Source organism: Adiantum capillus-veneris, chromosome 19 (assembly GCF_014529385.1).
Source record: "Adiantum capillus-veneris isolate H3 chromosome 19, ASM1452938v2, whole genome shotgun sequence".
Classification (NCBI taxonomy): domain Eukaryota; kingdom Viridiplantae; phylum Streptophyta; class Polypodiopsida; order Polypodiales; family Pteridaceae; genus Adiantum; species Adiantum capillus-veneris.
In genome coordinates, this window is record NC_140949.1 from 81,054,954 (window position 1) to 81,079,900 (window position 24,947).

Here is a 24,947-nt window from a genome sequence, read left to right on the forward strand (position 1 = left end):
GTCCACTATGAACGTACCTGACACATTTTATGCCAATCGTGTGACTTCAAACCGGTAAGCTTTCCTTCTTTAGTAAAACACGTTCGGAGCGAGTGCATTACGCCAGTGGGGGTCCGCAAAGATCGAATGGTCTCTTTTACTTTGCGTTCTTGGGCTCCTCTGAAAATCCATGGTGCTTTAGGGAGTTTTATCGATCCATCAGACGCTGTTCGCGGCCAATATTGCTCCATACGATCCACATTTCTAAGGTCAACTCTGGCTCCCAAAGTATCTTTCTTGCCGGTCAAATGGTCCCATAGTAGATTACCCACATTCTTGAATATGTGCATTGGATCGAGCAAGTGATTGATCATGAGTCGGGGCCAGTATGGTAACTCGTACCATAGAGATAGTCTCTTCATCCCTGGAGGCAATCCGTCATCGCACATCTCCTTCTGCTCTAACCATGCTTGTGCAGACATCCTTGGTGGCTCTCTTCCCAAAAAGCCGTCGCGTAACACATGATTCTCTGGAAGATACGCTTGATGACCTTCGTAGATTTGCTTCTTCAGTGAGGGTGCCCTACGTGCATTCAGTCTAGGTCCACATGTGACACATGCTCTGTATCCGCTTGTTTGAAGCCCTGCATGTATACACATGATAATAGATCAACTATGGGAAAAAACAAGATTTACAGTGTCTGAGTGAGGAGTGTCAATAGATCACCTGAGCATTCTGTTAGCCCGGGATAGTCATGCATGGTCCACATTAGAATGCCTCTGATCAAAGCATTCCGTCGTCCTGTGTGTCGGCTCATATCCACCACCTCTATGCCAATCCACAATTGTTGTAGCTCTTCCAATAGTGGACGAAGATACACATCCATATTCCCCACTTTATATCGCCCTGGCACAATCAAGCTTAGCCATAGGTGCCCCTTCTTCGTAGTCAACCACGGGGGAATGTTGTAGTTGACGATGACAACGGGCCATACACTGTAAGATGTTGATCTTTGACCAAATGGATTTACGCCATCCATAGCCAGGCCTAAGCGCAAATTTCGAGCTTCCCTGGCAAAATCCGACCATGTTCCATCTATATGTTTCCACGCTACGCAATCTGCAGGAATTCGTAGCACACCATCCGAAGATTTATTCTCCTCATGCCATGATGCTAGGGCGGCCATGGACTTACATTCGAAGAAATGCTTGATGCGAGGAAGCAGAGGGAAATGTCGCAAAACTTTTTGTGGAATTTTTGTCCCGTGCAGATCTACTCGATATCTTTCGGAATCACATTTCGGACACTTCTCCATGTCTATGTATTCCCCTCTGAAAAGAATGCAGTCATTAGGACAAGCGTGGATAGAATTGTAATCCATCCCCAAGTTTCACAAAATCTTTCTTGCTTCATCTCGGGAATCTGGCATCACATTGTCAGCTGGTAGTATGTGCTCTTTCAGCAATCTACACAACATAAAAATATGATACAGTCGTGTAAAAATTTATCAGATCATTATACATTTAGAGTTCTATTAAAGTAAACTAATTGTAATAGATCACCTGAAAAGCGCTGTGACGCTAGTGTAACTCCATCTAAACTTTGCTTGCATGTTGAGAAGAACCGGGAGTGCTTTCAATCTAGACATACGTGCTCCATTATACAATGGCGTATCGGCTTCACTTTTCATATCATCATAGATAAGCCTTTCTGAATCCATGATCGTCTCGATCATTTCATCAATCTCGGGCTCAAACATTGCCTCGTTGGGAATGTGCCCTGCATGATCATCCCCCGAGCTATCAGAGGCTACATCTTGTGGCCTCACATATGTTGCTTGACCAAAGCGCCTGCGAACACCTCTATTGGGTTGCAAGATTGCTGCTTGTTGGCCAGCGTCAGAGTCCGACGAGTTATAATTGGCAACAACTCGATCTATAATAGATGGATCGAACTCGCCAAATTCGCGAACGTGCTGCAAAGAAACACGTCTTGTCCGTCGCACAGCATGCTTGCATTGATTACAAGGACATAAGACCCTCGTTGAGAGATAGGTGTTTCGGTTGGACGGTCCCACATCCTCGTCGCTACTCATAATGAGTATAAAAAACTTATAACTTGGACAACAAATTTAATATTCTATTGGCATTCTTCGTCTTCTCTCTCTCTCTCTCTCTCTCTCTCTCTCTCTCTCTCTCTCTTTACCTCACATTCTCTAGTCATGTCCAATCCCCGCACACCTCGGTCTAGAGGTGCACGGAGATCAGAACCACCGGGTTATAATCTCGTCTTTATTGGTTAATACCTATATTTGTGGGTACAAGAAATCTACACACCCACGTCTACATGATACTGCATGTAGTGGACAAAACCCCTTTGCCTCTTCTCTAGCTATAGCACTTCACTTCATCTTAACATCTTTTCACAGTAGATCTTTTCACTGTTCATCTAACTCTAAAGTAAGTAATTCTTGCGTGGACTCGATCTAACGTAAATAAGCGTAAATCTAAATAAACGTAAATCTAACTAAAAATAAAGCTAAATCTAATTTAACGTAAGTCTAATGACTAGAGGTTGTCTAGATGGTCATTGTGTCGGGGATGTAGTGACTCTTGCCGCCCTAAAGATCCACCTTCTTCCCTATCTTCTGAAGACATTTCACCAGTACTTTTGGATCGACGGAGCCCACCATGAGTGAAGGCAGCAATACCCTATATTCCATTGAGGGCTTTCTTCACCCGCTTCATGCAGGCATCACAGTCTATGGAGACCTAAATCTAATCTAATATAACGTAAATCTAAATCTAGCTTAAATAAACGTAAATCTAGTTAAAAATAAACCTAAATCTAATTTAATGTAAGTCTACATATAACCTAATCTTTAACGTCTTTTAAGATAGTTTCCTACGACGTTATAACTCTCTTCTTCTTGTGTGTGTGCGCGTGTGTGGATGTGTGTGCCAATAAAAAGAGATAAATGGTATAACCTTTCTATCACCCATGCCAAGTATGATAGATTGATTATGCCATTTCCCTCTTGAATAATAGGTCTTGAGTTCAACTCCTCGTCGGTAGATCTTTAGGTCTTTTAATTTTAATTAGTTTCCTACGACGTTAAATTAGTTTCTCTCTCTTTCTCTCTCAATGTGTGTGCATTTTTTTGGATTGTATGCATGTTTTCTCTCTCTTTTCCTCTCTCAATGTGTGCGTTTTTTGTTTATGCATGTTCTCTCTCTCTTTTCCTCTCTCAATGCGTGCGTTTTTTGTTTATGCATGCTCTCTCTCTCTCTTTTTCTCTCTCAATGTGTGTGTGCATTCTTTGTTTATGTATGTGTGTGTGCGTTTTTGTTTTTGTTTGTACTCTCTCTCTCTCTCTCTCTCTCTCTCTCAAAAACACTATGTGTGTGTGAGAGAGAGAGAGAGAGGGAGAGAGAAAGAGGGGAAGGGAACATGAGAATGAGGAGAGGGAAGGAGCATACCTGGCTCTCCTTCCTCTCATCGTGTGTGTGTGTGTGTGTGTGTGTGGAGAAGAAAAAGAGAGAGAGAGAGAGAGAGAGAGAGAGAGAGAGAGTGAGGGAGAGCGTTACCTGCTCCTTGCTTGAGGGCGCCGGATCTGAGATCTGAGTTTTTGGGCGCCCTCGGTTATTTTTCTACCCCAGCCGGCGTCGCTATGAGCGTCGCTATAAGCGGCGCTATGAGCATCGCAAATTTACAAAGAAATTTGCGACGCTCATAGAGACGCTTATAGCGACGCTCATAGCGACGTCGGGAATTTTTTTTTTGAGCGTCGCTGTGTGAGCGTCGCTAATATGAAGAGCCTCTTGTAGTGAATGAATGTTTATAACTTTGATTTTGCACATGAAGGTGCTACTGAAGATGCCCCCATGCTTGTGAACTACCTTGTCACTAGGCTGTAATAAGCTATTGACAACCATGGCCTACAAGCCGAAGTTACAACATCGTAGCTATGGCCTCCTGCAGACTCCCCAAGACGACAGAGAGCTTAGGAAGCCTCTTAATGAAAATTGCAAAGTAAGACTCTCTCTAGTGCGGAAAGAAGAAGAGGAATCTGTAAGGTTTCCAGTTTCTGAAACCTTAAAGATTGTATAAATCTTAATCAAACTGATATGATTATTGTAAAATCAAGGTAGAATTTTTCAATCGTGGCAAATATTGGTATTTTTGGAATCGTAATCATGACTTTACTATGGTTATAAATTTTCAGAACTGAATTCCGATAAAAACTGACATAGTTATGGCCACTGGAAGTTTACAATGTTGATTAAATTAATTAAATAAACTATAAGGTCTTGGTAATCATTACTGTAAAAGACTTTTATCATGAAACTCTCTAGATATATATTTACAGCTTGTAAATAGGTTAAAAAAATAGCAGGATCGATTTGGTGTATCTGGGGATTGTGTGGAGCACTGATGAGCCTACCTAGGCCACATTAAGCAGCAGGAAGCACTAGGGGGAGATTGGGGGTTGCCTTGAAGTGCAACAAACTGCCAAACACAGCCTATGAGCCCTAAAAATCTATAAATAGCCGCCCCCCCCTCTCCACAATTGAACACAAACTCAGAGTCCTGCAAAATTATCTTGCAAATAAGAGAATACCTCATAGAAATTACTTAGAGAGCAAAAACTCTTTGTAATTAGTTAAATTTTAGTTATTCAAGAAAATAGCTTAAGTTTTGACTAATTTTTCTAATTAAACTTTAAATTAAGGAGATTAAGCATTTCCTATTATTAACTGCTCTCTAAATTATCATTAAGCTGTTGATCATTAATTTCTTAAGCTTGATCAGTAATCTAATTAATTCATTACTATATATTAAGCTAAAAATGATTAATTTTAGGATGATTTATAAAGAGAAATAATTCTAAAGCCTAAGTAATTATAGTATAAGTTTTAGAGCTTGGTCGTACTATGTAGAGGGCAAGGAAATTAGATCTTAATTTTTTTAGTAATCTACCTATTTAATTAGGCATAAATTAACTGATTTTCAAACATAAAATGAAGGGAAAACTAGTTCACACACTTAGAAAATTCAACAATAATTATCAGAAATATGAAACCTTGCTAGAAAGCCAAGGTAATAAGGTCATGCATAGAAAATTAGTTTAGCTAATTAATTAGGCTAAAATTATTATTATTTTTAGACATAATTTGAAGGGGGAAATTAGCTAAATCACTTAGATAATTATATAGTAATTATTAGAGATTTACGTTACTATTAGAAATCTATATTAATTAGGCCATGCATAAAAAATAAGTTTAGCTAATTAATTAGGCTAAAATTATCTATTTTAAAGCATAAATTGAAGAGGGAAATTAGTTAATTAATTTATATATTTACATAGTAATTACCAAAGATAGAAAATCACATAAGAAAGGTGGGATAATTATCTTAAGCATAGATAATCATTTTAGTTAATTACCTTATCTAATATTGTCTAATTTTGACTATAAATTGAGGAGGGAAAATAGAAAATTAATTTATGTAATTGCACAATAATTACCAAAGATGGAAAATAGCATTAGAAAGTTGGAATAATTATCTTAAGTATAGATAATCAGTTTAGCTAATTACCTTAGCTAATATTGTCTAATTTTGACTATAAATAAGAAGGGAAATTGGTAAATTAATTTATTTAGTTATATAGTAATTACCAAAGATGTAAAATTGTATTTAAAAAATTGGGATAATTATCTTAAGCACGAATAATTATTTTAGCTAATTACCTTAGCTAATATTGTCTCATTTTGATTGTAAATTGAAAGAAAAATTTAATAAGTCAATTTATAAGCTAGCAAGATAATTACTAGGGTTATAATATATCAAAATCCATCCACAATAAATATCCCACAAGCAAATAAGTAATTCATAAATTACTAAAGCTAAATTAGGGTATTCTTAAAGAGAAATTAAATAAGGAAATTAGTAAACTAGCTCCGATTATTATGGGAGCACAATAATACTACCAAAAAATTAAGGTAAAAATATCTCATCCAGATATTTATCAAAGATATTTACTAAATCCCAAAAAATTCCTATTTTTGCGTAAAAGAAATAAAAGAGATTATTCAATCAATTCTCTAATCGATTATCCTTTTATAAGGCTATCACTATGACTAGGACCCCGGGAAAATCCTTAGTTGAATGAGGATGATACAACTCACAAGAGGGCTAGGACGTCCCCCCATGACCATGAGGCTGGGCCTAGTAGTAGGCCTACGGAAGAGAGTCTTCAGGCGTCAGCGCAGCAGCAGATGGCCAATCAGTCCGAGGTGGGTTTCCCATTATTCAATTAAGTCTTTAAATAGTTTAAGTTCTTTTATAAGTTAACATTGCATATGTAAGGAGTGAGTAAGAATCAGAAAAGGAATAACTGGCCGAAATGGAAGCTAACTTCCAAGAAACCAACGTGCATTGTTTGTAGTTAGGAAAGAATTGTTGGGCTAAGACTAGTTGACCTAGGAAAGAATGATTGATCATCCTTAAGACAGCTTGTCTCATGACACCTCTGATTCCTTGGAATATTGTTACTCAAGGTAATGAGTAATGATGGCGATTCAGCCATGGATGAGTCGGTTACCTCCGTGTACGTGGATTCTTTATCCCGTACATGTGTATGTTTTTGGATACTACTTGGGATATCCTTTTTATCCTAGGGGAACCGCCCGGTTGTATGGGCAATTGGTTTGGCGTATGGGCGCCCGGACTTTGGGTGATGTCTTTTTCCACCCCAGTTTTTATGAATAAGGAATGGGTGCCGTTTTTTTTCACCCCTGTATAGGTGTTCTTCAAACAAGCCAACACTTCTCAGAGATACTTTAGATTGATAGTACCTTGTCTTAAGTCTAAAGATGGTTGTTTGTAAAACAATGTTTTCAATACTACTTTCAAGGCTTGTTTTAATGAATTATTGTTATAAAAGATAAAAGGAATCATTATTTTAATTGTAATAAGAACGTGGTAGTAATTAAATAACAAAGTATCATGTGTGAGTGTGGGGTGGTAAGTGGGGATTGACTAAGTTGTCAATGATGGACGGGTGGACCTGATTAGTTAGGTAACTATCCATTCCCATGCACTAAAAGCATTTAGTAAACTTCTCCAATTGGAAGAGGAGATCACTAGCGGCTGTGCCCTCACATCTGTTAGGGGAAAAAAAGCATTGGTTGAAAATACCTTAGCCCAAATTGTTGACGTTATAGGGCTAAAACAATATTAGATTTTTAACTATTGTCTCGTTTTTGTTGTGAGACAGGATAAGGTCTTCTTCTAGGGCTATAGACCCAAGCCATTGTTAATGGTAAAACTGTATTCCCTCAATTTTTCTTGTTAAGAGACTCTGACTTTTCAATAGGCCTAGGGACCTGTCAATGACCCTATCCCAATCTTGGTGATGGCGGGTTGGGGATATCACAAAAACCAGTGAAAGAGAAAGAAGTGATTCGGAGGATGTGGCTCCATGAAGACGTCTCAACGATTACCAACTCCTCCCAAGAGGAAACGATCGCCGCATAGTCCTTCTCCTCATCATTCTAACAAGGAAGGGAGGAACCAAAGGAAGAAAAAGATGAGAAAGAGGTCACCCTCTCCTCCAACACCCACCAAGGCCCTGCTCATCAACGTAACACTTACCCTTTTGAGCCGTTGACCTCTAACAACTTGGCACTCATCAAGCTTCATAACAAATATCACTTTCCCATCACACTCTTCTTGTGTCAACCCATAAAATCTTATCATTGACTCTTGAAGCTTCAACAAGTCAACATACACATTATTGAACTTGTTGTAGCGGAATACTTTCTTGTCATCTAATGGCATGTCATCCTTCACATACTAAAATCCGCCCAACAAGCTTGAAACATCATTATTGGCACACTTTTTTGCAACACTGACATTGTAAGGCGTTGGCAGAAACCAAAACAAACCTTTTGTCCGATGACCGAGTGTGACACTTTTATACAAAGCTTCATAGGCCTTGAAAATTATTCCTGCGCTGTCACACACCTCCATCATCTCTTGAGGCGACACAATGTTCTGTAGCTCACTAAAATACTTTTGCTACAAAACATTAGCAATGTCAACGTTGGATGGATCATCTAGTAGCTCAATCAACTCTTTTGGCTTGATGATATGCTGCAGTAGAGCACATCCGGTTGTTTGAGCATCGGGATCAATTTCCATCATCATTCGAGCCAAGTTTCTGCATATTGAATTACCGTTACACAAACCTGTAGAACATACAGGAAATCAAAATCTTGCATCAGTATTCTTATCGAGTTTGACGGACACATTTCTTTCGAGCTCCACCACTTGAGGATAGTAAGGACATTGCTTGTCTCTTGTGCTTACAAATGTGGTAGCCGAGGCGAATGTGTGTGAGATGATCGATTCGTCGACGCATATTGTGTGAAGTGTGTTGTAGTTGAACATAATTGTTTAGTCGAGGCTCCTGCTCTTTTTTTGTTGATGTACTTTTTCATTGAGATTCGCCATCTCATCGTTCAATTGCTTTATCTTCTTGTTGGCTTCCTCTCTAACTTGTTGTGGATCTTTTGCAGACTTCTCTTGTAGTGATGAATAGGCAGCCAAGAGATGTTTACTTGATTCCCTTTCATTGACAAAAGCTGAATACAATCTCCAGCAGTAGCCAAATAGTCTGCCTCTTCCATCTCCAATAAAACGCAGAAGCTCAGTGACATTACGAAAGGGTAGTGGTGCATTAGTCATTGGATCACCTGGATAAATGTGGCCATCAACCCATAAGTTAATTTCCTTGCACCCAATGCTTTGTAGATGATCTCGAGCATTGGGATTCGATGCACCAAGTCGCACAGTAGCATACTCGTGCTCCAAATCAGCGTTTATCGTTTTGGCATGTTAGTAATGTCTTGTAGTGGAGGGAGATTGAATGACATGTTTGTTATCTAATCAAGAAAAATAGTGAGAGAATGTGTAACGGTGACTGCTGCAAGCAGGAAAACCTGGCTATGGAGGGAAAAAGTGGAAGGTACTCAGAGATAGTAGAGAAGGATTATGTTGTAGAGGGAAGAAAGAGAGGGAGTGTAACTCAATCTCTTTTGAATTCAAAATATTGATCATGAGGGATTTACAGAGAGAAATGCAGCTACACATAGAGGTAATGGAGTTCTCCATTGCTCTCACCTGAAGCTAGAATGGGAGGAGAGAGAGAGAGAGAGAGAGAGAGAGAGAGAGAGAGAGAGAGAGAGAGAGAGAGAGAGAGAGAAAGATGTAAAGGAAGAGAGTGAGAGAGAGAGTAGATCTGCAGCCTTGGAGGATCAGCACTTTCTGTCAGATGTAGGAAGCATAGAATGTCCTCTTGATGATTGGGAGGTGGAAGTGACAACAGAGAAAAGGGGGCGAAAGAGAAAGAGTTGGCTCACATTTTAGAGAGAGAATATGCAAAATCTGCTTTTTGGGTAGGGGGTTGAAAAGTGCTTCTTTTAATGAGAACTAAGTGAGAGAGAGTGTTTTATATGTTAGGGAGAGAGGAGAGAGATAGGGAAAGACATTTTAAAATTCAGTTACCCACCTCTCTTTTGTGTTAAAGTAGCCTATTTTCAAAATACAAAATATACAAATGGTATTTTTAAAAATCTCAGCATAGGCCTTTTTGTCCTCTCTTTTAGGCTTGGTCAAACTTGATTTAAGCTTTAAGCATTTCCTTAAACTACCAAACAAAGAGGCCCTCCTATACCCCATTCCCTTCCTAATGTCTACCTCCTTTGTGGGCTCATCAATGATAGAACTAGCTCCAAATTGAGCCACATCAAAATTTTCACTCTCCTACTCCTCAGCTGCAGCATCAATTTCCTCCTCTTCTAGAATTTCACTTTTCTCAAGATGCAAAACTGTGAAAACATTTGTATTTGTTCCCTCTTTCTCTGTATCTTTCACTTCATCACCTTTGCCTTGCATATCAACTTTAAGGAACAAAAAGAAAAGAAAGGCAACTTCTTTTGGAACAAGGTTTCAAAGCTTTGAATGTAATTGACAAGAAATTGTTGGTGGACAAATAAATGAAGTCTTCTTAGAAAATCTTCTTAGCCTCCTTGTTACTTTGCCTTTCTTGATTGAGTTGGTAGTAAATTTGATTAGATGGCAATAAGTCTTACCATCTAAAGCCAAACACTTGCCCTCAATTGCCTCTTCAAACTCTTTGAATTCTTTTGACAAAAAGTCCTTCAAATTGTCTAGCATAACTACAAGATCAAACAAAGGATTGAATATTTCATATGCCTTGGTGTACACTTCCATGTCACCACCATCCATGACAACAACCAAGAACTTCTCATTTGGACTCTCCTCTAAAATCTCTTCACGACCTTCATTCATGGTTTGGTTGGAAAAAAGTTCAAAGCAAAGAAGCTAGACCAAAACGGAGAGGCTTAGGCCAAAGAAGAACCCAAACGGCACGATAGAAGCACCAGGCACAATCTACGGACTACCACTATCGTGTCGTGCAGAGGTATAGGCCGTGGAAGCAAAACCCAAACGACGTGATAGAAGCACGAGGCACAATCTGCAAACTACCGCTATCGCGTTGTGCCAGTTGTTAAGAACACACCAACAGAACCCGGAACGAAGCGATAGAGCAATGATACAACCTTTGCAAACACTCACCTCGCATCGTGCGGGACCAACGTGATGGATAGAGAGATCAGTGAGATAGAGTTGAGAGAGAAATGAAACAGAGCTTTGAAGATTTTAAACTTAAAGATTCTCGCGTCGTGCGGCACCAAAAAAAGTACAACACCATAAAAAGACGAGATCAAGCTTTATATAAGGGGGTCAAAAATGACCGTTATGGACAGGTGTCTTTCATGCACACGTGCCGTGTGGCATGCTTTCAACGGACAATGTACGGATGGTCGGTTGTATAAAAAGATCGTGTCATGTGTTCATTTTCCACCTTCCCCTAAACAACACGTTCGCATCGTTTCGTACTTCAAGCATCCTCCACCATCTCTTCTTTCATCTTTTTATTGTATTTTTCTCATTGACCCGCACACCCTCTTTTGCGTTATTCGGACGACCCGCACACCCCCTTTCTGCCCGATTTCCTCACCGATTGCTAAATTTTTTACATTTTCCTGCACGATGTGATAGCAAGTACTTCCACACTTTGGGAGTGCATCTTATCGCGTCCTGCGGTATTTCATCATCTTCCTGTAGAACGTGATAGCGAGCTCTTCTAGATTGTGGGAGGACCTCTAATCGCGTCCTGTGGTATTTTTCCATATTCCCAGACCACCCGATAGCGAGCTCTTCAAGATTTTGGGAGGACCTCTTTTCACATTGTTTTGGATACTTTAGAAGTCGCTTGGACCTCCCTGCGGGCCTTGTTTTGCAGAATTTTGTGTGACAAAAGACAGAAGTTTCTGACTATTAAATGGCGAAGACAAAACAAACTGCAAGAAAAGTTTACCAAGCCCCAAAAGATTCAGAGAAAGATGATGACAACCAAAAAGAATCAGTCAATCCAGAGGTTGTAAAGAAAGAAGGGAAACCACCTACACAACCTCGCCAGAGGCCTACTGCTAGAAAAAGATTGAATTATCAAGTCAAATTCTAAGGGAAATAAGGAAAGCACAAAAGTCTACTTGTCTTCTCATTCCAAAGTTGCCTTTTATGATAGTTGTCAAAGAGATATCAGATAGACTTGTGAGCATGATGAATATCAAAACCTTTGTTTCAGTAAGGTGGCAATTTCAAGCCTTGATGTGCCTTTAGGAGGCTGCTGAGGATTTTATTATAGACTTTGTGAATGATAGCTACATTGCAGCTGCATTTGCTCACAAGGTCACACTCTTGTCTTAGGACAACAACCTCCGCTGCCTGGTGCTAGAATGCAGGTAGACATGAGATACATGCCAATGATGGAAGCATCAAATAAAGTACCAGCTACAATGTGGTATAGCAACCAAAGTGAGTACTACCCTTCAGAGCAACAAAATGTGAGAGAAACACATGGAGTGGTGAGGCCTGTACAACCTCCACCTCCCGGGTCTCAATCAAAAGAAAGAAGGTATGAAATGGACGAAAGGACATTGCGATTCATTGCAAATAACGGCTTATCTAGGTCAAAGCTTGCTTATAGCCAAGAGGAAATGCTAAAAGAATCTCCTCAACCAGAGATAGATTGTCACAAAAGTCGTGACAACCACTTGGTCAAACAATGTCCTCATACGGAGATCACTGAAGTAAATGCCTATTGTCTTGAGTGTGGCATCACTCACTTGATCCCCGATTGCCCGAAAAAACCAAACCAAATCAGGAAAATCATGACAAATGTATCAGGGATTGTTCAGCTCCCTAGTAGCTCAGAAAATGAAAATGTTGTACCAGTTCAAGTGGTTACGAGAGCACAAGCTCAAAAGAAAGCTGATGAGAATCCAGAGACAAAGAACACGGAAAGTGACACGAGTCCAAAGACAGATGATGGACCAAACAAATACGCACCTAGTCAGAAACCAAGAGCAAACAAAATAGTTGGAAAGCTAGAAAGACTAGGATGAAAGATCGCAGGGAACGAGAGCAAAAATCCCTAGCTGAGAAGCTTACCAAAGCTGAGGAGAAGATAAAACAACATGAGGAAAAGGAGGCACCTTCTCTTACACAGATGGTTAAACCTCTAGAAGAACCATCCACGGATGAGAAATCGAGAAGTGCTAGTTCAGGAGGATCTGTGTTGGCAGAGAAGGTTAATGAGACATTAGATGCCCTCTTGAAAGCCTATGATGCGAGGCTCAAAAACGATCAAACCCAAGAACACAGGTGGATGACATATCCCTATACAGAACTAGAAAAGAAAAGGTTTGAAATGTGAAAGAAAATGATTCAAACAGCCCAAGCTTTACTAGAACCACCAGTTGCAAAACCTGAGGATGTGATCCGTGTCATGCCTACACAAAAAATCCCACCAAACCAGGAACTAAAAGAGCCAGATTCTAGTCATAAGCACATACCAAACCTCAAAGACCCATCATTAGAACCAAGGATAGTGTTGAATACCACGGATAACTCATCCGAGGGATTTCACCAAGCTATACCTGAGGATTGTAAAGAGATAGATGGTCTTGACGAATTGTGGAAACAAGTCAGAGAGGCCAATGAAGCCGATGACCTAAGAAGACTTGTAGACAAGACTGGTGATGAATGAGGAGTGTTTCTACCACCAATAGAGGAATTTAAGGCTGGATCTCAAATGGATCTAGACGTACAATCGTGTTGGGGGGACAAAGGATCTGTACAATCTATGGATAGTCAACTCCATTCGCTAAGAACACTACCGTACTACATGGGAGAGAACGAGACCAAGTCAGATGTGGTTGCAGTCCCATCAAAGAGACTGTCTCCCAACAAGGCCATCGATTCAAAGGGGCTAGTAGATATTCTATCTACCCCAGTCACCTCTACAATAATGTTAGCCGAGTTTCTCAAAATAAGACCAAACATGTGGGCTAATGTGGGTAAATGTCTAGAGAAATTTGGTGTAAAAACCCCAATGACTCGAATTGAGGAAGGCATCAAAGAGCTTGAAATGCCTCAACTAAATACTAGGCCAGTGCCATTAAACAAGGTAGGCGAGTATTACGAGGGAGAAGATGGAAACACCACCCTTCCTGTGGAATTCAATGGTGTAAAAACCATGGAAATCCTTGACAGTGGAGCTGGTGTGGCCATTGCAACCAAAGAGGTTTGGAAAAAGTGGGGAAAACCTGCCTTGAGATCCACACGAATGACCCTGCAGCTTGCAGACGAACACAAGGAAAAGCCCCTAGGACTGCTAGAAAAAGTACTTGTTACTTCTTGTGGCATTGAATATGAACACACTTTTGCTGTTGTTGACTTTGACAAGAAGAACAACTATGACATCATTCTGGGAAGACCATTCATGCGACAATTGAAAATGGTCCAAGATTGGGGTTATGACCATATATACGTGAGACATATGGAAACCATAACAAAGGTAAGCTTGAGGGACCATAGCTATAGGGATGTGACGAGAACACCGGTTGAGGAGTTTGATTCCGCCACAGTAGCAGGATCAGAACTTCTAGCTTGGTTGGGTAAGCCTAAAGAACTATGGATGTGTGGAGCTTCACAATGTGGTAGCTTGAAACGTGAGGAATGTATCCTAGAATGGGTTATAGAGGATATGGACTATATCCCAGAACCATTTCCTTAAGAAGAGTTAGAGCCTTTTGGATGGGAACACATCTTGGCTACTTTTGACGTGTGCGCCGTGGAGGATGCTCCCACAACAAAGTTTTGTGATGAAAATGGCTATGATGTCGTTCCTTATTTTGTAGTGAGTGTAATCCAGGAAAACGAAGAGAACCAGACATCAACAAGCTCTCGACATAAGGAGCAAACAAAGAAATGTGGAGAATCAAAAGATGAAGAAGAAGACGAGTTCTATGACTCTGTAGAACACTTCGAGCTTCAAGAAGATCAACGACCCGGGAATCAATGTCATCGCTAGACGAATAAAGTGCATCAAAAGTGGATTCCAAAGTCCTCGGTGAAGACACAGCCACCACAAGCATCCTCATACATGGCTCCTAATAAGGATGCAAAGACTCAGCTAGGAGGAATACGACCAGAGCAACGAGCTAACAATGCTCTAATCAATGGGCTAGAAAAGTCCTCCAAGAAACTACAACCCACGAGCAAACAGACAGTAACTTTCCAATACCAGCCAAAAAATAAAGGGAAAGTACAAGAAATCAACCTTGCGGAGGATAGTAGCGATAGTGATGAATCTTACGACATCCCCTATCATCAACTCAGGTCATCACTATCACCAACCCCTTCAGCAACAACCATGACAAAATCAACCTTGCGGAGGATAGTAGCGATAGTGATGAATCTTACGACATACCCTATCATCAACTCAGGCCATCACTATCACCAACCCCTTCAACAACAACCATGACAAGTCAAAAGAACAGGACAACAAGTCAAAGCCAAAAAGCTCGACAAATCTGGATACCAAAAAGCCAGATCGGCCAAAAAACATATATGGATCAAGAAGACAAAGATCTCTAATGACAAATCACAAGATCCAACACCAAAACAGAAACAAGGAAAGCGTGCACGAACGAGTAAGAATATCACAAATTCGCAAGCCTTCACAACTCTGGTTTGGGCTCCAAAGAAGTCGATTCAAGCACAAAAAAGTCAGGAATTCATTTGGATTCCCAAACAACCACAGTATCAATTTTCAAAGCCTGAATCCCGTCACCAACCAAGAGTACAAGGGCTAAAGCAAAGAACACTGTTGACTCACACAACAAAAAGGTGGATCCCAAAGAAGTCTCTTCAAACACAAACGAAGCACGGCCAAGTATGGGTTCCCAAACGAGAGCCAGCAACAAAACAGCCAATAATCGCAAAGAAATGGATCCCAAAGAAGAACAACAAGATTGCTGTCAGTGCATCACCGCTTGAATTCTTACAATTCTTCCTACGATTACAGTACAGTTAGAAGAGGTCAAGTCGCTTCAATCAAGCAACGATACAAGAGCTTCAAAGACCATTACATTGCTTAGAATAGGAAGCCTCGCCAACAAATGCCAATAAGAAAATTGCCCACATCTTGCACAACATAAATATTTTCCATGCATTGACTGTGTATGCATAATAGGGCTACATTACAAGGCCTGCATAGGCACAACTTTTAATTGCCCAAGCACAACACATACCCTTTGCGATGCCCTATCGTAAAGGATGACTCCAAATAGGAAGGGGGGAGGCATTCTGAATGGGAACCTAACATTATGACTATTAGAGGGCAATGTTTTGTGAGATGCATTGAGTTTTTGTGTTTTATTGTGATAATTTTTTGACGAAATTTGGAGTATATGCCCTCATCGTAGTGTTACAGAGGAGTATGGGGACAAAATCCATATATGAGCCCCTAGGGACATGTGTATAGTGCACATAGCATTTGGATTTCTATTTGAATGATTTTTCTTTTGTTGAGTTGTTCTAAGATTTTCTTTGTTTATTATTAAGAAAAAATAAAAAAATCCATAATCCACATGAAGAAAAGACTGACGAGAGGCCTGAGCACTACAAAGAGAAGAAGGTACAGGAAAACGATGAAACTTCACGAAGTATGTCTCAGCAGCCACTACAACAGCCGAAGAACTTGTCACAAAGCAGTGTCAACATGCAATCGACAAGTCATACAAGTCAGAGTCGAGTAGCTAAGCCACCAAATGAGCGAGGTGTTAGTCCCAAAGCTTCAAGTAATATTCTCTGTGGTCTAAGCGTCTTAGATATTCTAGGTACTGCTCAAGCTGGAAGAGTTGAGCATATTTACGTTGTGTCGCTCATGCTGGTATAGGTGAGCAAAAGAGTCCAAGTCTAAGTACTTAAGTCTGGTGAAGGGAAGGAGAAGGTCCAAAAGACACTCACGTACTGAGCACAATGAGATGCGAGTGGAGAAACTTCTACATGGAAAACCCTTCTTGGAAAGGTGGAAGCTATTGAGACATCTTTTGATGCCACACGTGCTACATTTATTCCTCGAAACACCCATCATCTCCTTCTTTCACATTGCATGCTTTTATTGACAAATTTCTCATATGCATATAGAGTGTCCCATAATTGGCACTTGCATCAAGCACTCTTTCTGTGTTTCACCCAAGCACTCACCTTTCATGAACATGTACTTCATGTTCAACTGCTCAACTCCAATAAGAGTGTATACCAAAGGCATTTTTTTCCCACCGGGTTTTTTCCCTTTGGTCATCCAGGTTTAAGACCCTAATTAAAGACACCTATCACCATCCTCTGGTACATATTCCTTCTACATCAACAATAAGGAAATGCTACTCAAATCAATTGACAAATGAATTGGAGCACCAGTTTCATATCATAGCATACTTCTCCTCAATGGCGAGTCGAAGAATGGCCTACAATGACAAAGCTGCAGACAACACTAACAACATGATTGCATAGGAACAAAGAAGTCGCCACTGAAGAAGAGCAGACATAAAAGTAATCACAGGATCTCAAAAGATGAATGGTTATGATGATAGACGTCCGCTCTAATGGATCATAGTTCTTGTTGTGGCTAGATAAAGATACAAGTAGTGCAACAGATGAAGCCAAAACAAAAGCAAAGACCACATCGCCATCGACAATCAGGTCATGTCGGGGACGACATGAACGCGGAAGGGGGGAATGTTGACCGTTGGGTCAACAACACAACATAACTCAAGTTTCATACCAAAGTCTTATCTTTTGTGAGTTATGAAATGCTGTAGATTATGGCTATAAACGTCATTTGTAATTAGTAGCTATTCTAGTTTCAGAACCCGGGGTGCAATGGCACTTCCAGATTGTAAATACAAAGCCATTTGACCCTTTCAACCCCATTTTTGGTTAAACCTAAGGTAGCCTTAGTATATAAGGTACCTAGGTCATTTTGTAAAAAGATTTTTATCATAATCAAACTTTAGCGCTGCTGTCTACTGTGTGTGAGAGAGAAAGAGAGTGAGTGTGAGCTTCATCCTCTTGCTATGCCCGGCTCGCTCAACACATTGGAGATCCGACTGCAACATTGCGGTAGGCTCGAGGAGAGCTACGCGACAATGCCAAGCATTCCACGCGAGACGAAGCGCACACAGCGACACATCTACGAGCTATTTGTGGCCGTAAGTGTATCAAAAGACACTTACGTGCTAGTAGTCTATAGAATCGTGGCGACGTAAGCTACGCATAGATACTTTTAGTTTCGTGCACTTTCAAAATTCGGTTCTGTCATCCTACGCGTTTTCCGCAGATGGGTCTAGAGTGAGGGTTTTGAGTGTAGAAGCTTAGGGACAGGTGTATCCTAGTGAGGGGATGGTGTTCCTCAAGTTTCGTATGAATCTGGCATGATTAGGTGAGTTACCTTCCGTATGTGTGTATGTGGCTAGGTGGTGTAGTTGAGGGCAGTGAGGTTCTTGATTGTGGTTTAGTTGGCCTTCCAGAGTGTTGTATGTGTAGGATGGTCTCAGCCTGACAAGCTTAAGAGATTTCCTCCGTGTGCCTAATATCATGTCATCTATGTCCTCGATTGACATTATGTTGATCTAGGTAGTGTTTGCATGCACTTCATGGGTGTGTGAGTCTCTCCCGTCCAACAAACACAACACAAGGTATTTTTTTAATTTTCTCACCTCACTCACCATCACTCAAGAAGCTCAATGAAAAAACTACCCACAAGCTCAATTCAAACTCCAAACACCTCGACCTACAAGCCCTTGCCTGCTACCCGCAAACACTACAAGGTGAGTCGAGTTGATCAACATTTGAAATCACACTTGATGCTGACCCAAATATACAAGAAAAACCATCAAAAAATCCAGCCACAAAATGCCTCTCTCAAACCATTGCAAAGCCTTCACCAAACTCCACTCTGTTGGACTCTCTGGAGTAGCGCCAACCCTAATGGCACCGATACAGGTTCACATAGTCTTGCAGAAAGCTGCACCTTCTTCCTTCAATTCCTTGCACACACACATCCATGGAAATGTCAAAAATTCTAAATACTCTCCCAAGTGCAAAATTGAAGATAAAAACCTCTCATTCACTCCTCCACACACTCGAAAACAGGACGCGAACGCGACAGGACTACACTACACCACTTGTAGGAACCCTGATTTCTACCACACAGAGAGGTGAAAGTGCCAAGACTTGGCTTCAAAAATTCTCCCTCATCTTGAACACTCACGGCACCATGAGTGATGTGGCAATTTGAAGCATTTTCACACCATTTTTGGCCACTTTTTGGGCCCAGCTTTGGACAGTTTGACCCCGGCGGGCATTTTTCGCAGGAAAAATCCCAAACGGACTCCAAAATTCACCAATTTTTTTGCACTTGATCATTGATACACGAAGTCCTTTTCCACACCCCCACATTCAATTTCTGTCCACTTCTAGGGTGGTGCACGCATCACTACAGATCAGGCACCGTAAATAGATAGTTATCGCATGTGCCAACCTTCTCAGGCGGTTCGAGGGTGCCCACACCTCCACATTGCATTATTTACATTCTAGAAAGCTCAAACACATTTCCTAGAACCAAAAGAAGCCACTTGGAACCATATCCAAGACCCCGATACCCTGTCTAGGCATGTACGCTGCTACGGACACGCAAACCTGACTATTCACAATGTATACAGGCTACATCTTTTTTTTAAACTCAAAACCACTTTTCAAAGCTCCCAAATGAATGTATTTACATCTTTTTGTACATATACCCATGCATATACACTCTACTTTGTACACGCCAAAAGCGGTCTATTATCATTGCCCACCCTCTAGGTAGAGAATTTATGATCAACCAAGAGACTATTTGCATCCGAAACCACATCCCTTGCAAAATATTTCTTCAATCTATAACCATGTATTCTGTAGCACAAGTGTTCACCGGAAAACTTTTCCAACTCATATGTGCCATTAGAAAATACATGCTTCACTCTGTATGGACCCAACCATTTGTCCCTCAACTTCTTCTGAAAAGTGAAATCCAAGTGAGAGTCATACTTCATCACCAGATCTCCCTCTTTGATCTCTTTCTTTGGCATCCTCTTATTCATTTTCTCCATCCTTGTCTCTTCTTTGAAGATAATAGTCATTGGCTTTCTCTCTATTCATTCACAACAACTCTAGAGAAAGAATTCATTCCTGCAGATTGTCATTATGTGCACCTTTCATTCTGCACAACAACTTCAAGGCATCCAATTGCACTTGTATGGGCATAAGAGCTTCCTTTCAATAAACAAGTTCATATGGCATGAACTGTGTTGACACTCTATACACAGTTCTATAAGCCCACAAACACTTTTCCAAGTCCAAGTCCCACTCTTTAGGATGCTCTCTAGCATACTTTGATAGCATCTTCACAATTTGACCATTGCAGTTTTCAACCAGCCCTTTGCATTGTGGGTAGTAAGGAGAAGAACGTCTATGCTGAATTTTCAATTTCTCCATGAGAGCAACAACAAGTTTTTCCCTAAACCGTGGTCCATGATAAAAAATGATAACCATAGGAGCTCCAAAACTGCAACACACCTGTTCATATAAAAAAGAGGCCACTCTTCCTGCTATTACATCTTTTACCGCTCTTGCCTCCACCCATTTTACTCCCCATTTTGCAAATTCATCAAAAGACATTATAGATTTTTGAGGCTCAACCAAAATCTTTTGATTTGCAAACACTTGTCATTCATGACATGACTCGCACCAAAAATAAGCATCTCTCATCATAGAGGGCCAATAATAACCTGCTCTCAGAACACAAAAGACAACCTGATCCTTGCCTTGATGGCCTATTTCTTCATGGCAGTGCTCCAAAATCAAGCCTATTTCTTCTTTGTATGGCACTTTTCTCAAAATGCTATCCTTGCCATAAAGCATGATATCCTCACCTACCAAAGTGTAGTTTCTTGCTTTTGCAACTATTCTCTTACCTTGAACATTTGACATGCCTTGTGGACATTTTCCTTTACCAAGAAATACTTCTACATCTTGCAATGATTCCCTTCCCGCATACAAGGCTTCCTTGACCTTTAAAGGAGCTACCAAGGCATCCAACTTGTTCCTAGCCAACTCATCATCTTCTTTATTATGCTCACGAGGAACATGCTTAAACTGTATCTTCTCAAACTCATGCAAAAGCTTCTTGATGACATAGAACCACTTCTTCAAATTGTATTTCTTAACATTCCACAAACCAAGCAACTGATTTATGAATAGCAACACATCCCCTTTTGCAATGACCCTCTTCAATCCAAACTCAACACACTGCTTCAACCCAAGGAAAAGTGTGAGATACTCGGCCTCATTTGTTACTTTTAGCTTCATCAAGATCGTAAGCTCTAGAAAAGATTACATCGCCTTTTGGGTTCTTTATGACTACCCCACCACTTGCCTTTTGAAGAACTTTCTTGTATGCACCATCAAACATCATTGTATACTCATCTGTAATATCTACTTCCGCTTCATGATCATCCTTGTCAACCCTAGGGTAAGATGGAATCTCTCCTCCCTTGTGTACCACTATGTCCGCCACATGAGCTTTAACAAAATGATCCACTTTAAACTAAACCTCATACTCTTGAAGCTCCAAAGTCCACTTTAAGATGCGCTTGCTAGGCTTCAAACGTTGTACTACATCTAGAAAAAGGTTTGATGTGGTGAGCACATAGAAATTTTGTGGCAACAGTTATGTTTTGAACCTGCGACAAGCAAGAACCAAGGCAAAGACCCACTGTTCCTTTTTTGTGTAGGAGAACTCGCTTACGTTCTTCATCTTGCTTTCAAAATAGACTGACTTGAAGTTCCTTCCCTGCTTTTGTAAGAGAACCGACCCAAAAGCTACCGACCCCACACTAATAGATACATAGAAAATCAATTGCAAGTTAGGAGGACTTACTATTGGTAAAGCACACAATACCTCCTTGATACCATTAAAAGCCTTTTTCATGTCTTTGCTCCACTCAAACCCTTGAACTCCTTGACTCAATTTATGGAGAGGATACACATATTGACATAGCATCGTATCTGAGTTTATGCACAAATGATGCCAAATTCTTTGTGTTGTTGGGCAGATCCATAAGCAACAAAGCCTTAACTTTCTCTGGGTTGGCTTCTATTCCATTTGGAAAACCACATGTCCTAGAAAATGGACTCTCGCATGAGCAAACTTATACTTCTTTGGGTTGAGTTGCCCACCCTCTTGTTGAAGCCTTTCAAAACTCAACCTCAACTTCTCCAAATGTGTGACTCTGGAGCTATAACATCCAATGTAATCCATGAAAACTCGAATGAAGTTAGCCAAGTAGGAACCAAACACTCTATTCATCCATCCTTGGAAGGTAGCATATGCATTAACCAGTCCAAAAGGCATTCTTTTGTAGGCAAAACAACCCCAAGGAGTAATGAAGGTCGTCTTCAACCGATCTTCAATCACTATCAAGATCTAAAAGTAGCCAGAAAATCCATCCATGATTGAGTAGCGTTTATGACCTGCAACCTGATTGAGGATTTCATCCAGGAAAGGTAGTGGATAATGTTTCCTTTTTGTGGCAGCATTTAAAGGTTTGAAATCAACACATATCCTAAATATTTCATTCTTCTTGGGCATAATAACAACTAGAAAGACCCATTCAAACAACTCCACTCGAAAGATGAAATCTGCTTCCAAAAGCTTCGTCACCTCTTCACGAAGTTCCTTCTCATGAATGACCCCCAACCTCCTACGCTTTTGAATCTTTGGACTAGTCATGCCCGTGGTAAGGGGTACAAGCTTGGCAAGAAGCGGGTCAAAGTGCAAAATCCTCTTGTGAAAAAGGGCCGTCCATCAGAAGATGATTTTGGTGATGAACATGCCTCTATGGTAGAGGAAGACAAATGCAAGGATGAGCTTTTGGAGGCCGAAGGGCCAGTTTTTCATGAAAGTGATGATGAGGCTGATTTGTCTAGTGTATACATTCCAAAATGGAAGAGTGGTGACAACTTGTTGGTGGATCCAAATGGGATGTTTAAGAAGCTTCCCTCCTTTGTGGATATTGTAGGGCCTGAATTGGGATAGATTCCAATAGAGTTCACTGAAATTCAACTCTTCCTAGCATTTTTCCATTAGACTTGGTGGATATGATTGTGCATGAAACAAACAAGTATGCATTGGAAAAGAGAGAACAAGATTTATGTATGCATAACTCCACAAGAAGGGGGAGTGACCTTGATAGACATGGATTTTTGTGGTCTCTTGGAGTATCTCTTGGTATGGCTTTTCATTATATGCCTGACAAAAATTATTATTGTAAAGGGGAGACATGCAAAGTGATGCACTATCCATATTATGTAGAGAAAATGGGTCAGATAGAGTACCAGCAGATCCAAAGTTTTGTTCTTTGATAGATGGTTTACATCATCCAAGCTCTTGATACATTTGAAAAATGACGACTATGGGGTCACATGTATATACATGACAAACAAGAAGAATTTTCCAGATGCAAGCATGCTATATCTTGAGTGTTGTGAGCGCGGTTCATCTCCATTTTCCTATGATGCAAATAGAGGTCTTCTTGCATGCAATTGGATGGACAAAAAGGTGATATTTTTTGCTTCCAATGTCTATGGTATGAGAGAAGGGGAAATTTTGAGGCAAGTTGAAAGTGGTCGTAAAGCTTCACTTGCTTGGTCAGAGATAGCGATTCAATATAATAAGTTCAAAGCTAGATTATGATGTCTTTGATAGTATGGTGCTAAGATTTGGGTATAGTCTAGAGTAGTACTACTATACATGGCTCGAAGTGGTCGCATATGCTATTTTAGGGGGTGCTAGATTTGGTTTTGGCAAATGCATATATTATTTGGAAGGGTATGCATGGTAAGAAAAATGTAAGCCAAATTGAGTTTATTCTAAGACTACATGAACAATTGGTTGATAATCATTTTGCAGAGAAAGTTGCACCTAGAAAATATATGAATGTGGGTGGTCCAATGGATGGACAATGTATGTGAATATGAGCTCAAAGGTCATCTGAAGTATTGTTATGTATGTGAAATTGAAAGGAAGAGGCATATACGTGATGGGAAGGAAGTGTTGGGATCAAAGCCCTCAAGGACAGTTTATGGTTGTCCTAATGTAAAAAATCATTATGCATAATTCCATTCTTCTCAAAGTATCATGCAATGGTAGGATATGGTCTCATGGGTGTACGTACAAATCCAATTGTGTGATCATACAATCACTCCATGGAAGTTTGAAATCTAGTTATGCATATCTTTGTACGGTTTTTGTCTTTGAATGTAACTTGGTTTATTGTGTTTTCATTGGAGTTGAAATCATGATGTAATGTCCTTAATTGCAATCCCTTTTCATGATTTTGTATTTCTCATTCATATGCTCATTATATAACACTGGCAACATGCTGCCGATTGTGCAATTTTTGAGTTGCTGTTTTAGTGATCATAGTCTGAATAGATGATTTTTCTCATTATGAAAATGATTTTCCTTATGGAAAATTTTATTCATGTCGATTTCCCTGACTTGTGTAAAGGTCGTGTGAATTTATTGCTTCTGCAATTGATTTTTTTCCAAGCTGAAAATATGCATTTGTAAAAGTTAGCTTGTTGTTTCATACCAAGTCATGTTTGGGAGGCTTTATGTAAAGGTACTCCTATATTTTTTTGGGTGTTTAGATCTTTTGTAGACCTTATCTTCTATATAACACTCCCTCCAAAGAAACTTCTCAAATAAGCTATGGTAGAGACGTTAGTTTTTTTATAAAAGCACCTAAAGACAACATTAAAGCGTCCTTTTTGGTACCAAACTAGTGTAGATCATCTTAGCATAAAGTTTGTGTTGTTGAAGAATATCTAGCACCTTCCTCAAGTGGAATTTGTGTTCTTATTGATTCTTTGAATAGATTAGAATATCATCAAAGAAGACAAGAACAAAATCATTTCAATAAGGCCTGAAGACATCCTACATCAATCTATTGAATGTAGCTAGTGCATTGGTAATAACAACTGATATTACTATAAATTCAGAATGGCCAGCTGTCTTTGGGATATCTAATTCCTTTATTCTTATTTGGTGATAATGTAACCTTAGATCTATCTTTGAAAAGACCTTGGATCCATGATCGTGCAATATTTTGGCATGAGAGGAAAATCAAGAATCTCACAGTATGTGTTCTATTTTTCTAAATTGGGGCAATGAGGTGCTTTGAGTGTATTTGACAGATTTGGTTGCAAATGGGTAATCAAATTTTTTATGTAAACAACAAGGAAATTATGTTAACCCACGTACAAACTCCAAACCGGAGTGGAAGCGGTATATATCCCATGCATGATGCCTTCACAATCAAATCATAGGAGAGTAATACCCTTGTGGGGAGCCTCTAAAAACC

General features: G+C 40.1%; 1 pseudogene; it reads left to right on the forward strand.

Moving 5' to 3' along the window:
* The first annotated feature begins 22,264 nt into the window (after window positions 1–22,264).
* Window positions 22,265–22,944, forward strand: LOC147434317 (uncharacterized; annotated as a pseudogene).
* The last annotated feature ends 2,003 nt before the right edge of the window (window positions 22,945–24,947 follow it).